Here is an 18511-nt window from a genome sequence, read left to right as displayed (position 1 = left end):
CACATCCCTCCCTGTCTCCAGGCTGTGAGCTTCTGGAGGCAGGGCCAGTCTTAGTGTTCTTGCCTCACTGTGTCCGGCAGATATTACTGTCCAGTAAGGGCTTTTGAACTAAACTGGTGTGTACAGTCCCTGGTGGGTTCTCAGTAAATGTCACTGGACATAATAGTGCCTGGGAAGAACAAACCAGTTTCTAGAGAATGTAAACACTAGTAATGGGAAAAAAAAAGTGGCTTGGAAAATCATAATCTTTGAACGCATTATTTATGTATGAAACTTTTAACGATTGTCTTTCTCTCCTGTAATCCTTCACCATTAATATTAGGCTTACTTATTAAGTTTAGTTTATTGGGAGTCAATGTTTAATTTAAAAATGTAATTCTTATTAGGGTTTTAATAAATAACATGTAATAACTGCCAATGATATTTTAGCATATAAAACACTTAATTTTTAACATAATTAATTTTTAAAGAAAAGGTAATAGAAAAATTACTCTGCATGCAACTCTACCCCTTGACCAAGTTTTAGGTCTATCTTATCTTTGATTCTCTTTGTGTTTCTCATTCCACAGCTTTCTCTCCTTTTTTCTTCCTATTATTTCTTCAGTAAGGTTTACGTGAAAGAAGATGGACTTTCTTCAGGGCTACTGTAACGTGGGGAAAACAACACTGACTAAAGAAAGACAACAAAATATAGTTACTTTTAATATATAGGAAGATATAAAAATGTCTACAAATAAACATTTTTGGGTTTAAACTTTAAAATTCCATTTTTCTATAGGCTGTGGTTAATTTTATTATAAATTAACAAGTATTTAAAACATCTGCAGTGCTGCCTGTCCTGGCTTTTGTGATTCAGAAGAGGTTCTGGGGTTTTGGCTCACACACACACACACACACACACACACACACACACATTAATATATCTCTAAAAGCATTTGATTAACAGATACACACAACTATATATAAAATAGATAACCAACAAGGACCTACTTTATAACACAGGGAACTATATTCAATATCTTCTAATAACCTATAATAGAAAACAATCTGAAAAAGAATATATATATGTGTGTGTGTGTGTGTGTGTGTGTCTGTATGTGTGTGTATATATATATATATATATACACACACACACACACACATATATATATATATATATATATATATATAACTGAATCACTTTGCTGTACACCTGAAACCTTGTAAATCAACTATACTTCAATAAAATAAATAAGTAAATAAAACAAAAACCAAACCAAACCAAACCCAGATGCAAACTAATATCCTTAGCAAGACAGCTCAATTAGTAAATTGTAAACTTTCACTGTCAACTCTAAAAAAATAGAAAAATATTCCCTAAAAGCATCTGTTAGAACCTTCAGGGAACAGTCACTCAGATAACCACAAGTAGTGTTAGTTTATCATACAACCATGTTTCTCAAACTGAGGTCACCACACCTCCGAGGATTACATGAGTTATTGGCCAGGAGTTTATGGAAAGCAACTGAAAAAAATTGTGGCACATCTCCTTAAGTTGTTAATTTAAATTAATGGATTAAACATTATTTTTATATAAAAACCAGTACAGATCTCTTGAGGAGAATGCAAATTTCTCATGAAATTTTAAAGATAAAAATAACGAGAGACTGCAAAGAAATGTTGAACTTGTGATAAGCTGCTTGGGCTGTGTCCCAGACTGCTAGTAGTACACAGGATTTTCTTTTCTTTAGTTAAGTGGAAAGGTCAGAGAAGTATTGTATAGGATTTACATAGAAACAAGGACAATAGCAAGAACTGCTCAACAAAATGTTGGAAATTGGAATGTTGTTCAAAGAACAGAGCAAGCTAAAAAAAAAAAAAAAATTCCAGGATGGCTGTAGAAAATGAATTATCTTGACATCACTTCAGCAGGTGAATGCTTCATCCTCTGCCCTTAAGATAACTCCATCTAGGGTCTATATGACTGCTTTGACAGTTCTTACTGCCACCAGCCAACCATGCTCTCCATTCCTTTATATATCTTTTGCTTTCTTCTTTCTTATTGCATTTGCCTTCTAATAATTTTAGTATATCCAGTAGTCTTTCATATCCTTTCCAGCCGACTCTCTTTCTGGGTATCTTTTCTTCTGCTCCATCTTTCAAATGCTCAAACCAATTTGCGTATTACACGTAAAACTCTCCAAAGAGGGAAAGTAATTCCTTTATTTAATCACCATTATCCCTATTTTGACATAGATTTTGTGCCAAGCTGCCTCATAGAGCACCAGCCAGCCTACATGTTGTTTGCCCTTGAGTTCAGTTCCCACTTCTGGGGAGGTTGGCTGTTGTTGTGTCAGAGGAGTACCACAGCTTAAGGATTAAAATCACATCAGTTGAAGGATTCACCTGGGTCAGGTTTCCTCTGCAGGAGACTGTGGAAGTGTGTCATGGACACTCTCACTCTTGCCTTCTCCAAAACAGCCCCTCTAAAAGATGTCAGAAATGGATTCCTTTAGAATGAGGCACAGCTGATATAAGAAGATAAAGATCTAAAGCCCTTTCATTGACACCAGAAATCTGGATAAAATTATATAGAAATTTAAAGAACAAAAACTTTGTTTGAAAGGATCACATAGGTAATGCAGGTATTCTTTCTTATTTATTTTTCTTTCTGTTACTTTTTTTTTTGTATCTCAGTTACAGAACATTGAGTTGACCATACTCAGTTCCCAGCCCACCATCACTATTGGTCCAAGCAAGGCCTCCCTTTGTTGATTGAGTGATTAATTGGAATCCTCTCCACAATGTCTCTGACAGACATTTTAAACTACTTCTGGAACTCACTATCTCTAAAGGGAACGGATAATACCATATATAGAGCCCTCCAACTCTTAGATAATTCTTTCTTACATTATACCAAAAATAACTTTCCTATAAGTTTGCCCCAATGTTCCCAGGTTTTTCCTGTAGAACCATACAAAAAAAATCAATTCTTTCCTCAGCTGATAGCCTTTCAACCCTACAAAGTCAGCTATCATGAAGAAGTAAATTTTCCCTTTTCTATGTGAAACATATTCTGTTTCTTAATTGAGTCTTCATATGATGTGGGTTTAAGACAGTTTACTACCTAGTCACCTTCCCTTGGACAAACTCTAGTTTGACAATGACTTTTTAAAAAATAGGTATTTAAATATTTTGAAATTGATGTGCTCTGCCAGTGCAAAATATGATGAGTGCAACCCTCCCCCCTTCCTTAATTTCAGTTTCTATTAATGTATCCTAAAATTTGTATTCATTTTTTAAAAATAATACCATATTTTTGACTCTCATTGAACTTTAAATCTTTTTCAAGTGAACTGCTGTCAATCCAGAGCTTTTCTACCTTGTATTTAAGTAGTTGATTCTTTGAACTCAGATGCAGAACTTAACATTTAACCCTATTAAATTGTATATCGTTAATTGCATTCCACCTTTCTCCTTTGTCAAGGTCTTTTTCAAGTTTGATTCTTTAAAATGGTTTATCCATTTTTCCTCCCACTTTCAGTCATCTATTAATTTGATAGACAAAATTTATGTTGGAATTCACCTAACTTACTGATTAATATGTTTAGGGTTTTAGGAAAGAGGGCAGAGAACTTTAGAGTGGCTCTCAAATATTAATGTACAAAAGAATTATCTGGGACATTTGTTAAACATGCAGATGACCAAGTCTCATTTATGGAAATTTTGATTCAGTAAGTGTGGGATGGGACTTCACATGTGCATTTCTAACAAGCACCACATGTGATTCTGATGCTTTGGGTCCTAGGCTACACTTTAGAAACATATTTAGAAATTTCTTTAAGCCGGAGTTAACAGTAATGTGTTCATTCATTCTAATAGGGTGGTTGTCTACCACAGTGCTGAACACATGGTTAATACTGAATGAATGAGTGAAGGGATGAAGGAATGAAGAATGGGAAGGAAAGCTTAGCTGATAACCCAGTTTATATTTTTCCATGTTAATCATGATACCAATATGATTGACTTTTTCAAATACTTTGTTGCAATTAAATTGTATCTTTGATATTCCCCACTGGGAAAGGTGTATTTTGCATGACTTATTCTTCATAACATATGTAGTCTCCTAATGGTTGTGTCCTTTCTAAGTGCTCACACATCATGCATTTAATTCCTCTAAAATTTCATTGAGAATTAAAGGGTGTTTTATATTAAAACCCAGAGATCTCCCTCTACTAATTCCTGCTTGACTTATAAGAAATTAGGGTGTTTTTAGTGTTTGACTTATTCGTTCCCCTTCAGGCCATGTTGTTCATCTTTTGTTTTAACATCTTTGCAGATATTGGGTTGGCCAAAAAGTTAGGTGTTACAGAAAAACCCGAACGAACTTTTTGGCCAACTCAACAAATAAGAACCCAAGTGCCAGACACTTCAGCATGGAGCGATTTCTTACTTTTCCCCTGAATTTATAGTTTTGAAAACTATCAAAGTCCACAGAAAGACTCAAAGACTAATACAATGTTCTTTACCTAGATCAACAGTTGCTAGCATTTTGCCACATTGGTTTTTTTGTATCTAGTTATAGCTAGATTTCTTTCCCCTGAACCAACTGGTCACCATGTTTCTTTAGTCTCTTTTAGTCTAGAACAATTCCTCTACCCTGTTTTCTGCATTTTTGGGGAGGACATCTGAATTATCTAAGTATGCTTCTTGTTTGTGTTTGTTTGTTTAGTATTTTAAGTGTTGGCTTTCAAATCACATAGTTTTATGTATTCAAAAAATAAAATTAAAGAGTATTTTTTTTTAAAGCTAACTTTAAAATTTGTTCCTAAAGGGGGATTGGAGTTGCATATCACAGAATTCAACACAAATTTTAAGGAATCAGATCCTGAGTACAGGAGAGAGGGACAGAAAGCTGGGTGGAAGCATCCTAGACCCTGTGAAATTTAAGAAAACTTCAGCAAAGCCATTGGGATTTCTCCAGACTAAATCAGCCATCAGATGAGGAAGAGACCTGCCTTGGCATCCTGATGGATTTCAGATCCCAGCCCTGGGTCTGTGGGAGGAGACCTGAGAGGTGACACAAGGCTGCCACACCAGGGTCATGCCCTCTTCTTGGGGTGGTCCTCATTTGATCGATTGCAGGGCTCTCAAGGCGAACTGCCCTCTCACCCCAACTCAGGACAGATCTGGAGGGTCCCCACCGAGGCTCTGTCAAGATTTCATCACAGTTCAATGTCTCACTCTGCTCAGTCCTGCTTCCTTCCTTTAGCTACACCAGCTGAGGATTTTAAGAGCATTCTCTAATAAACCCCATGCTCGCCCATCTCCAAGCACGGCTCCAAGCTCTTATTAGCTATGAATGTATGTAATCCTCAAACACTATGAGGTAGGTGCTATTAGCATCCCTATTTTATATGTGAGAACACTGAGGCACGGAGAGTGGCTAACTGATCACCCAAAGGTACAAAGGCATGACTCACACACAGGCAACTGACAGCCCTGCCACTCCCTGAGCTCTCCTCTGTGACAAGAGATGGCTGTTGGCACACACAGTATCCTAGTTCTATCATATTTTCGAGATGCTTCCTAAACAAAGATGTAGAAAAACTTCCTGTAGATTTAGCAAGGGAGGGGATTTGTCCTGATCATGTAAGAAAGGCAGGTAAAGGCAGCCTAACCAGACTGCCTTCCAGAGGGCTTTAGCCCTAACTATTGTTCTTCCAGAGGGCTTTAGCCCTAACTGGGAGTACACTTCACCCTCTGAGCTGACTCCCTGGAGCTCAGTTTTCCTCTGGTGACATGATACACCTGCCACTCCCACTCTTGCCAAAGGAAAGAATGTGCACAGCACAAAAAAAATGAAAAGAGAGATAAATAGGCTTCTCTTCCCAGAGACAAGAGGTAGTTAACCTGACCTATTTGGGTAAGCATTCAGAGCTTGTATAATGTAGCTTAACCAGCCTATTTAGCATTTATGCAATCTGCTCTGCTTTCAACAAGCTCTTTAAGATGTGACTTATTTAAAAATCTTCATAAATAATGCAAGGTCAAAATAGCCACTTCTATCTATAGGAAGACTCAAGGAATTATCAAGACTACTTTTGCAGTTCACAGTTGGGAAATCTTTCCACTCCAGTGATTTTTTTTAAGCCAAAAATAGGATGACCAACTGTCCTGCTTTTGCCTGGGCTGAGAGGGTTCCCAGGATGTGATATATTTTCTTTGCTGAAACATGTGAGTTGATCACACTACAATAGACACTTTATGACCCAACACCATTATGCTACAGGAAATGCCTGTTTCTCTATTGCAGATACTTTCTATTATCTCAAAAATATTATATTTTATTATTAAACTAGAAAATTTAGAAACCATGGAAGGAAATAAAAGAGAAACTAAAAACCACACAAGTCCATAATGCAGAGATCACTATTTAAACCTTTTGGCACATTCCATGCATTTTTCTGTGTGTGTGTGTGTGTGTGTGTGTGTGTACGTATATTTTACAAATCTAAATTGTGCAGTACAAATAATTCTGTGTCCTGATTTTCACTTAGCATGAGCATTCTACCATAACAGTAAATATTTTTTGAAAAGATCATTGCTAATTGTTGTATAATTTCCACTGAGGATGTGCTATACTTTATTTAACAATTCTCCTATTGTTCAGCATTTAGGCTAAATTTTTTTCTGTTAAAGGTAATGTTGCATTGAACATCTTTGGTTTTCTAATGATTTCTCTTGCAAAGGTTTCCAGGACCGAACTGGGTGAAAAGTTATGGGCTTAGTTAATGCTACTGAATCCTATCTCCAAAATGCTTCCAGAAAAGGTTGTACATCAGCAGTGTTTACACCTGCCCCACTCAACTCCTGCCAGCACTGAGAATTTTTTCAACCTTCATCAATGTTACAGGTTAAAAAAAAGTTACTCTAAACAATCTACATTTCTTTGTTTGTTAATAAAGCTTAAACCTCTTTCATATCTTTCTCATTTGAACTTTTCTGTAAATTGTTTGTTCATATAGTTTCTCAGATTTTGTATTTCATATCTTGCTTCTCAGTTTATATGAATTCCTTACAGTCTAACTATAATAACTCTTTTTATGTCATATTTGTTTCAAATACTTTTCCTGAGTAAATGTTAGATAGACGTTTTTTAAATACCCTTAAAACTTCCCTGGTGGCACAGTGGTTAAGAATGAGCTTGCCAATGCAGGGGACAGGGGTTTGAGCCCTGGTCTGGGAAGATCCCACATGCCGCGGAGCAACTAAGCCTGTGGGTCACAGCTGCTGAAGCCCGCGTGCCTAGAGCCCGTGCTCCGCAGCAAGAGAAGCCACCGCAATGAGAAGCCCATGCACCGCAACGAAAAGTAGCCCCCCACCTCGTCGCAACTAGAGAAAGCCCAGGCGCAACAATGAAGACCCAGTGCAGCCAAAAATAAATAAATAAATTTATTTTTAAAAATACCCTTAAAACCTTAGATGTTAATGACAGTGTATCAAATTCTGCACACATGCATGGACACACATACAACACTTGGGAGAGGTCTACGCTTTCCTTTAAAAGTCTATTTTTTTTAACTCAGCTCATCAGACTTCAATTATTTTGTAATATTTGAAAAGAATATGTGTAATATATATGTAGTTTTGAAGAAAAATGGTAAAACAAAATCACATGAATTAACCACCCAACCTAAGAACTAAAACATACTAACTACTCAGTGTTCCTCCCTGTGATGGCTAATTTTGTGTGTCAACTTGACTGTGCCCTGGGGTGGCCCAGATTAAACATTATACCCGAGTATGTCTGTGAAGGTGTTTCTAGATGAGATAGCATTTGAATTGGTGGACTTAGTAGATTGCCCTCTTCTGTGTGGGTGGGAATTATCCAATCTGTTTAGGGCCTGAATAAAACAAAAAAGTGGAGGAAGGAAAAATGTGTCCCCTTTGCTTCCTGCCTGCCTGTGGAGCTGGGACATGGGTCTTCTCCTCCCCTTGGACTGGGATTTCCCCCATCGGCTCCCCTGGTTCTCAGGCCTTTGGACTGGAACTACACCACTGACTTTCCTGGGTCTCCAGCTGGCAGATGGCAGATGGCAGATCACAGGACTTCCCAGCTTCCATCATATCATGAGCCAATTCCTTATAATAAATCTCTTCCTATACGTATATGATTGGTTCTGTTTCTCTGGAGAATCCTGACTAATACGCTCCGCAATCTCAGATTCCTGTCTTTCCCAAGATGTAGCTACCACCTGCTTTTGCCTTTATCATCCCCTTGTTTTTTTTTGAAAAAACCGTTTGATCCTGTATATGTTTGTACCTCTAACCATATGTTTAGTTTTCATATTTTTGAGCTTTACAAAAATAGATTCATCTTTTAACTTATCTTCTCAGTCTCGCTTTTTTCCCCCATTAAGTACTATATATAAGATTTATCCATCTTTTATGCGAGTATATGATTCATTCATCTTCACCCCTGGACAATATTTCATTTCATGAATTATATATATTATACATATACCTCTACATACAGATATATACACAGTAATCGAACGGCCGGGCTGAAGTGTATGTTCATATTCAATTTTATAAGCTATTGCTAAATTGTTTTCCTGTGTGGTTGTACTAATTACATTCCCAACTGCAGAGTATAAGATTCTTGTTGCTTGACTTTCTTGCCAATACTTTGATATTTTCAAGTATTGAAATCTGGTAGCCATTTTTTACTCAGGAGATTTGCACTCACTTTTTAGGCTTATTTGTCCAAGTTCTTAAAGTCTGAAAACTAGTTCTCAAAACAAATCCAACCTCTTTGGATTTGGGCTTCTAGTGTCTCCTTGAGGTCAGTCACCTTGGCATGGTGGCTTTACAGGAAAACCCTTAACAAGCTGTTCATAATGTGTCTTGCTGGATCTAATGTTCAACCCTTCGGAAAAGAGGCTACATCAGTTCGGACAAGTGAACAGCAGATGGAGATAGGGATTGGGAAGACTGGCTCTCACTTTGTTCTGCCCCTGCAAGTTTGCAGGGCAGGCATATAAGTCACGTCACCTCTCAGCATCCTATCTGCTCACTAGGCAAAATGCAGCTGACCTTCCTCCCTGCCCTGCAGTGAGGATGAAATCCTGTTGTGGAGCACTTTGAAATCTTTGGATGAAAAGCCCGACAGAAGCGCCAAGTGTGATTGTTACCCGTGCCAGCAACACTAGAAGACCGCATAAAAATAGGAAGCAAAGAAAATTTCATTTTACAAAAGCGTCAGGGAGAAAATTGGCTGGTCAGAATGTCAGTCCCTGTTTTTGGTTCACATAGACATTGGCTTTTATAAAATTAGAAAAAAAAAATTAATGTACACATGTTTGTCTTTGCCAGGCAGAAACCCTTTGATCGTCGCCATCCCTGTGACATCAGGTGAGTCACTGATGCAGAAGGGAGATTAATACATTAGGAGACTCTGTGAAATCACTTCTTCGTAGTTACCCCCCAAATCTCACCTTTCATTACAAGGCACTAAAGCCATAAAGTCTGAGGGGATGTTTTTTATATATATATATATATCCTTCAGCTGAAATGGAGACCTGGCCTCTGCTCAGATGTTCTCAGACGCTCTCAGACCCCTATCCTGCACTTCACATGAGAACATGAGAGATAACAGATTTAAATTCTCATAGGGGACCTTTGTAACAAACTTTGATATATTAGGAACCCCCAAATAAAGTGAATCATGCCAGTTAATGCGCAGGTTCATTCTAAAAATGACTTAGGCATAATTTTAGTAGCTTAGACCCATCTTTGGTATAATGCTGCAAGAGACTTGTGATGAGCTGTAATCACGTTACTTATGAATCGGATGGGCTGTGGAGACAGTTCCCAACCACAGAAACAACAATTTCAGACCCTGATCTTGCCACCTATTATGACACTCAGAGAATTTAGAATAGGAGCTTTTGATTCTTCTGCCACTTCTTTATTACCCAAGGTTTTTATGTTGGAATTTTAAAAAGTCAACCCCCTAAAGGGTGGTTTGGTTGCTGCACCCCACTGAGAAGCTGAGAAGTAAAAGGTCAGAAGGTGTAGCCATGGGTGTAAAGGGGGATGTGAGTGACATGAGTCCACCCACAGCAACTGTTCCATGAAGTTATGAATCATTGTGTTCAGCTCCAAATTTCCACTCAGGAAGGCAAAACTACTGAGCCTATGGAAATGTTTTGTTCAGAATTTCTCAGAGAGAGGGTCCTCACAGTGTTTCGTGGAATAATTTCTATTCTAAATGGCATAATTAAATTATTTCCCTAGAATTGGCAAGATGTGACTTTGGTAGAAACACTTTCAATTAGGAAATACCCCTTACAAAAAAAAATGTTCCCTGTAGCACCCAGTCACCTGGCAATCTCTATTTATTCTATTCAATAACACATTGAGAAGGGTCATTCGCACTGGATTTTCAATTGCTTACCTGAAGAAATTAGTTGAAAAGTGGAAATCCAACCTGCTCATAGTTTCTTTATCTGCCCACACCTAATAATTGGTTTGACTGATTTTTCTTTTTAAATTGACAGATTATTTTTGCCTCTGTGAATTACAATGTTACAAGGGTCTTCCTTTAAAATATTTTTTTTTTGGATGTTAGAACTGTTCATAGTCAGGGTAAAATTCCATTCCCATCTTCATCATTCTTGTTTGTATAATATGAATTTTTAACAATGGCGGACAGTGGATAATTCCACATCCTGGAAGTATCACGCTGATTAAGACAGTGGAGCACCATAGGGAAATGATGGCATGTTAAGGGAAAAAGAATATGAAATTGTATCTGTACCATGATTTCAAATACACACGTTGTGTATATATGAGCATGGACTGAAAAAGGAATATGGACAGAGGAAAAAGGCGGTTGATTAAGATGGTGGGATTATGAAAGTTCCCCCCAGTTGTTTTTAGTTCTCCATTGGCACTCTTACAATATCGCATGTGTAGTAAGTACAGTTATAAAAGCATTCAGTTGGGTGCAGGAGAAGATACAGCAGGAACCTAGTAAAGTGTAAGCTGCAGTTCCCCTCACTTACCTGGGCCCAGTGAGAACCTGAGTTGCTGGGCTCTGAAGAGTGTTCCAGGTGGAGAGAAGAGCCGCGTGACAATCAGAAGAATTTCTATGTCAGCATTTCTGGTAAACTGCCTGAAAAGATCTCAGAAGAAAGGGACTTGATCCTCCAGTGCTCCTGAAATTTGTCATTATCTATTTTCTCATTCAAAGTAAATATTCACTTCCATGCCTAATTTTGTATTTGTAAATCTGCATCATTGTTTTTCCTTAACGAGGGCTCTTGTAATTGTATAAGCTTCATGCTTCACAAACCCTTAAGGTGCCTTTGATTAGCTGGGTCCTCAGAACATTAACTGAGGACTGCCAAGTGTGAAGTCTGCCACCAGAGTCCATCCCTGACTTTTCCTAAGTACTGTTTAGAAAGCGCTGTTGTGTTTGGGTCACCACACTTCTGATTCCACTCTGTCTCCTCCTAAGCTGATTTCGGTTCTTATTAATGGGAAAAGCAGCTTGGAAATACCAGCTTAGAATCTCAGAGTAGGAAGGGCCCTACCTGAGAGTCAACTTCAGCCACTGCTCTGCCGCTCCATTCTCCTCTTCAAGGCATATTCCAGCCTGAGCTTCAACCCCGTGCCAGAGGCAACGCACTGCTAAGGCTTTTTTCTCATCTTGTGTCAAACCTTGTGGCTGCTGGTATGGCTCTGTTCTCATGGGTTCAGTAGAACAAGTCCAGCCTTTCAGATGACAATGGCAGAGAGCAGGGAAAAGGAAATAACTCAGTTCTTCCTCAACTTCCCTACTAGGCTCACTGGGAAGGGTTTTAATACAGTGTTGACTTAATCTTCACAGTAAGTCTCTGAGTTAGGTATTATTATTATTACCTAGCGTTATTAGATTTAGTAAATAAGATAGCGAATGCCAGTTAAATACAAATTTCAGATAAAAGCAAGTAATTTTTCATGTAAGTATGCCCCTTCCCCCAAAATGTGAAGTGAACTTGTCCTTGGAGAACAGCTACCAAAACGCCATACATTTTACTGGCAACCGAATTATTATGCCCCTTTTGTAGTGGAGGAAACTGAAGTTCAGAGTCCGGCAAGAAGCAGAGGTGGAATCCAAGCCCAGGTCTTTGGTTTTAAAGCTGTTTTTTTCCCTTTCATCATATGATACAATTATGCAAAATCTCCCTCTGACCCACTCCAAGCAAAACGTGGAATTAGTTCTAGAGAAGAACTACCAAAGCTATTAAAACAAATAAGCAAACGTGAAACAAAAAAAATAACAAACCAAAAATCAAACATATTTTCAGCTAAGAGAAGACAACCCCCAGGAATCTACTGCTCCATTTATTTAACATCGTGGGCAGAATTCCTGGTGAGAAACCAGCAAGAGCTGTAGCTTGAAGTGAACGCTGGCAGCGTGGAGTGAACAACACTGGGAGGTGTGAGGTGACCCTGAGAAACAGAAGAGAACTGTGGGCTGGAAGCTCCTTCCACACAAAGCTGTTTCCAAGGTCTCTGGAAAGCACCCTCCTTTGTCATGGCAGAGATGGGAAAGGGGAGGTTGGGCCCCTGCTGCACGCCTTTCCACCTGGGTGTCACTGGAAACTGATGTCCTAATCATATTTCCCTGTCACCTCTCAGCACTGATTTACTTTCTCTTCCCATTCTCCATGCAGCAGAACTAATTGGCTGCCTAATTGCCAAAACTAATTGCTGTGACATTCATTGTTCATCTGCTCTCTTCTCTGGCTTGAGCTCAGGCAGGTGGCTTACGCAAAGGCAAGGATGGAATTATTTCTGGGTTGCTTTGGGGACAGGGTGCTTCAGAGCAATGTCCCAGCAATTGCTTCTGTCATGTAGGTGGACCAAGGAACCAGCTTCCTTGCTGCAGAGAGGACGATGTTTGTTGGCAGAGGTTCACCTTCTTCTGGCTTGAGATGGTGTTACTCTGACAGATTTTGAGTCCATTAAATCATACTTCTCAGGGAGTCCTTTTCTCCCATTTAGAGATTAGAATTAGATTTGTTGATTAAAAAATTCAGAGAGATGAGCCTGCTTTTCTCTGGCCACACAGTTAGTTAGAGGCAGAGCTGAATCTGGTGCTGGGACTTCCCAATTCCCACAATGATCTCTACCGCACCTCAACTATTAAAGATGCACTCGGGGTTTCCCTGGCACAGTGGTTGAGAGTCCGCCTGCCGGTGCAGGGGACACGGGTTCATGCCCCGGTCTGGGAGGATCCCACATGCCGCGGAGCGGCTGGGCCAGTGAGCCAGGGCCGCTGGGCCTGCGTGTCCGGAGCCTGTGCTCCACAACAGGAGAGGCCACAACAGTGAGAGGCCCGCGTAACACACACACACACACACACACACAAAAATAAAAATAAATAAATAAATAAAGATGCACTCAATTTTTCTTTTACATTTGTTTATACATTTTTATTAAAACACTGTCAAGTAGTTTCCTCATTGGTAGCTGTTAATATTTATAACTGTTTAATAATAATATTTATTTATAAATATTATTTATAAATAAATATAATATTTATTTATTATTTATAAATAATAATACTTGTAACTGTTAATATTTATTGAGCTGTTATGAATATTAAGCCCTTTCCATGCATTATCTCATTTAATCCTCAAAAACAGCAGCATGAGCAGGTGCTATCAGCATCCTTATCTAACAAATGGGGAAACTGAGGCAGAGGAAGGTTACTAACCTGCTTGGGTTTGATGCCAGAGCCCATCCTCTGGCCAACACAAGGTCATGTGCAGGATCCTGATGACAGCTTCTAGATTCTGATAGATGGAAGAACTTCTGAAGATGGATTGAAGGTTGGAGTTGGAGCAGTTTGAAATTAATCAACAAAATTATGCAAATTAGTATTAAAATTTATTGTTAAGCCAGGAGTCATGACATCCTCTTTCCTCCATATTGTTGAGATAAACACAAATGGACCACAACCTGGTTTGGGATGAACTTGAGGAGATCAGGAGGAATTCCTGAGACTTATCGGACAGTGGAAAAGACAGTGTGTCGAGAATCAGAGGCCTGAGGTTGGGTTCAGTATCTGCCTCTAGCTAGCTGTGTGGTCCTGGGAAGACCTGGTTGCCTCAGTTTCTTCTTTTGTGAAATGAAGGGATTAGACTCCATAGTCTAGGAGACCAAGGCTGCTGCCATTCTACGCATCTCGGATAGCATGTCCAAGATGGAAGCACACAATAGCAGAGGCCTGTAATAACTTTCAAGACAGCTCTCCAGTGGCTGGAAATAAAAGTCTTATTGTTTGGTTCTTGATCTTTTGCCCCCTCGGTGACAGGAAGAATAATAAAAGCAATAACACTATTGTGTGAAATAAGAGTTTTCTCATCCAGAAGTGAACTACAACACATACAATAGCAAACTATTTGGAAGCTGAGAAAATAATTATATAATTGATTGAACAGCGTAGGAAAAACGAATTAGGATAAGGGAAAAGGACTAAGAGTTTAAAAAAGTTTTAGAATTTTGTTTGCTAAAAAGTGTGCATTGTCATGGCCGCTGAGCCTGCGCGTCCGGAGCCTGTGCTCCGCAACAGGAGAGGCCACAGCAGTGAGAGGCCCGCGTACTGCAAAAAAAAAAAAAAGTGTGCATTGTAAGGTGACTAACATATAGAAAGAAAGAACTATTTCAGAGAATTTTTAAAAGGAAAGCCTAAGCACAATTAGAAAAACACGAGGAAGGAAAAAAGAGAAATTTAGTTTTATCTGAGGAAAACAAAAGTTGTGTTCATGAAAAACAAAGATTTTGAAACAAAGACTTCTGTCTTCAGTTGCCTTTTTTAGAATTCTTCTGGGTAATTTTACGAGGCCCTTGTGCTCTTGCAACAGCTAAATGCCTATTTGAGGGAAAGGTAGTAAGGCATGAATTTAAAAATTAATTTTCACGGTATAGATTTTACAGTAGAATGCTCCTTAGCAGGATGTACCATGGAAACCTGGTAGAAAGACCCCTGGAGAACAGGGCAGAATTCAAGTTCCCAATCTGCTTCTTCCTGCTGTGTGACCTTGGGCAAGTCCCATCCTCTCTCAGGGCTTCAGTGCCCTCCTGTCTGCATGAAGTCATTGGATTGAATGCCTCCAAGGCCCTATTCTGCATGTTTGCATTTCTCATCATAGAACATGGTTAAAGAACCATTTTGTAGTCCTTGGTCTATAGGCTACAGACATTAGGATAAAACCCAGAAAGTCTATTTTTAAAATTCGGAGTGTTGGGTCTGGTGAAACATTCATATTTCGGACCAGGAAATTCTGCTGATAGAATGATTCTAGAGCAGTCTGCCTTGTTCGCAGGCCAAAGAGGAAGTGAACACAGGCTCTTCTTTTTCCTGTTTCCTTCTTTCCTCAGGCGAGTGCGCACACTTTTGTGGGGAGCCACAGCAGCAAACCATTCAAGAAAGCACTTGAGCAATTCAGTGTGGCCGTAACTACAGCTCCTCCCAGAGGACCTCGCTGAGCCACTTGGGGTTAGGGACGCCGTGTGCCCTGCATGGCCATGGGGAGCCAAGTTAGAGCTTCAGCTGCAGCCTGGGAGTGACAGGCAAGAGGCTGCCTTGCGGTGGGGTGGGTGGTGGCAGAGCCACCTATCAAATGGAAACACCTGCCACAGAGGGTTCTCTGAAGCCTGAGAAATAAATGTCCAGGGCTGTGGCCTCCACCATTATTCTGGTTAGAATGCACCTATTGGATCACAGTGCCATGAAGGAAACCAAGAAAACCGCTACTGTGAGCACTGGCCTGCAGAGATAATGAGCCATTGAAATAATTCTGAGATGGCAGCCAGAGGGGCTGGGATGGAGGAGAAGTCAGGGAGTGGGAATGGGGAGATAAGGGGGGCCAGACACAGTAGCCTAGGGGCTGGTTTCACTTCAGATACGTGACCTAAGATCTGCGTGTGTGTGTGTGTGTGTGTGTGTGTGTGTGTGTGTGTGTGTGTGTGCATGCGCGGGGGGGTGGGCTGTCACTGGAGGGGGAAGCATGGGGAAAGGGACTGAAAAGAGAGCTGTAAAACCATGACAGGATAATAAGCATCTGAAATATTTAATTACTACAAAGTGTTCTGCGGCTTTATCTACAGCCAAAGTTTCTGTACCGCAGGTTGTACCTTGCAGACGTTTGTGAGATCAATTTGGTCATGCAGGGGTTCTTAACCTGGGTCCACGGACACAGTCCCCTCTCCCCCAGAGGCACAAGCATAAGACTGTATTTCAGTATAATTGATTTCCTTTGTAATCCTGTGAGTTTTGTTTTATGCATTAAAAAACATTAGCCCAAGAAGGGATCCATGAGCTTCACCACACTGAGTAGAAATGGCACAAAAAAAAAAAGGTTAAAATCCCAAGATCAAGACCAGTATTTTAAAAAAGTTATTATGATAGACTAGATTAAAATGAAAAAGAACAATTTGAGCTCTGTATGTGATAAGGGTGAGTATTATTTTGTGAAACTTTTGTTTCAGATACATAAATAGGTGTGTGTACACATACACATATGTATATATATGTGTGCATGTGTGTGTTTATACGTATACATATTTATTTATAACAGTAGAGTATGGTCCAAAAAATTGGTAGCCACCAATCTATTGGCTTCTAGATATTAGGGTAAAAACTTAAAAATCCCATTTAAAAATGATGGCTGCAGAATGTGGTAAAATATTTATATTTTGGATGCAGACATTTGACATTGGACATCCATCCCCTTGGTGGTTGGTCACCAGCTGGCCCTGACCACGGCTTGTAAGGCACGGCTACATCTCTTTCTGCCTTGTTGAGGCCTGAGTTAATCTGAAATGATGAAACCTCTCAGAGACACATGTTGATTCCTGTGGCTACCAGGCACCAAGAAGTGTTAGAAACAGAGGTATTATATTATTTCCTGAGAAGTGTGTCTTCCTGTTATTTCTGCCAGGAAGTTTGTTCTTTCCTGCCAAAACACCAAAGCCATCTGAAGACACAGAGAGAGCGGCTCCCACTGAGGGTGACAGCAAAAAAGGAAATGTGAAAGTGAAGACAGAGAAATAGGGGGCAGAGAGGTGAGCTGTGGCAAATGTTCAGGAGAAGGTGGGGTAGGGTCATCAAGGAGAGAAAGGCAAAGAGAAAAACAGCAAGTGTATAAGGCAAGGAGTGGGCCAGCTGACCCACAGCACAGTAAAAAGCTATCGCTCTAGTCTGTTAGCCCCCTGCAGGATTCACAGCATCAAGGATGGTGAAACTAAAAGAAGGAAAAGGCAGTTCAGCAGGAAAGATCAACAAAGACAAATCCTGGGACTAGACCAAACTGGGATTACACTTGAACCAAGCCAGAGATATGGCCTCCCCTGTTAGTGAGCTAATGCTAACTTACTAGTATTTTAAAAATGAAACTCATATTTACTTGGTTAGCGTAGAAAATGTAAGCTTCAGCAGAGCAGGTGGACTTTGTCTACCTCATTTCCTAGATCAGCACTAGTGTCCTGGTAAAGGCACAATCAATATTTGTAAAGGAATGTTAATTGATCAGCCGGTAGTTGCTATTTAAGATTACTTGGAATAATAATAATAGTAATGACTAAAATGTATGCAGTGCTTAATAGTTTAGAAATCAATTTCATGGATATTATTTCATTCAATCCTCACACAGTCCCATCAGTTATCACCACTAGCAACCTCATTTTAAAGATAAGGACACTAGTTTAATGCCATTCGATGGTAAGTGTCTGGGATTTTAATCCATACTCTCCGATGTCAAAGCCAATACAGCACTTTGCCTCTTTTGGAATGTTGTACACTTGATGTAAAAGCCTTGTAAATGTAAGTAGCTATGCCCGTAGTAGGTATGTGTATAAGTTTGGGTCCTCCAGGAAGCTGACACTCTGATGGAGTGTGGCAGGAGGAAGAGGAAGTACCACATGCGAAAGATAAAGAAGGAGGGAGTGGGATGGGGCAGGGATGCAGATCTTGCATCCCTCCTTGTGAGAGAAGAGGTGGAAGGAAGCAGACTCAAGCTGAGAGTGCCTCAGACCATGTTACAGATCTGATGAAGTCTTAACCAACATGAGGGGCATCCCTGAGCAAAGATTACCTGTAGTGGAGCCCCACGTTAGATAGAAATGGCCAGGCTCTGACCCCTCACCTCGCTCATCAATGTCTGGGTCTGCCCAGGAAGCATGTGTCCTTGGCTTGAAGGTTGAGGTGGATTCTGCAGGCACTGCAGCTGGATGTTATCAGCTAACTGCTCTTCTTATAGCTGAGTGACAAGTTCTTTCTCAAGGGGAGAGGCAAGCGGTGCACCCCCATGGTCAGTACAGCAAATATTGAATGTTAGTTAAGATATGACATTTTCTTTACAAATACAGTTTAGGTACGCTAGCTGGATATTGTTTTACGTAGAATACTTTGACTTTCTAGTTAGTAAACTATGGCCTGCGTAAGGACTAAACGTCTCAGTTTGAAAATACT

This window comes from Tursiops truncatus, chromosome 4 (assembly GCF_011762595.2).
Source record: "Tursiops truncatus isolate mTurTru1 chromosome 4, mTurTru1.mat.Y, whole genome shotgun sequence".
NCBI lineage: Eukaryota > Metazoa > Chordata > Mammalia > Artiodactyla > Delphinidae > Tursiops > Tursiops truncatus.
The sequence above is the reverse complement of the archived record's forward strand: the minus strand, read 5'-3'. Positions refer to the sequence as shown.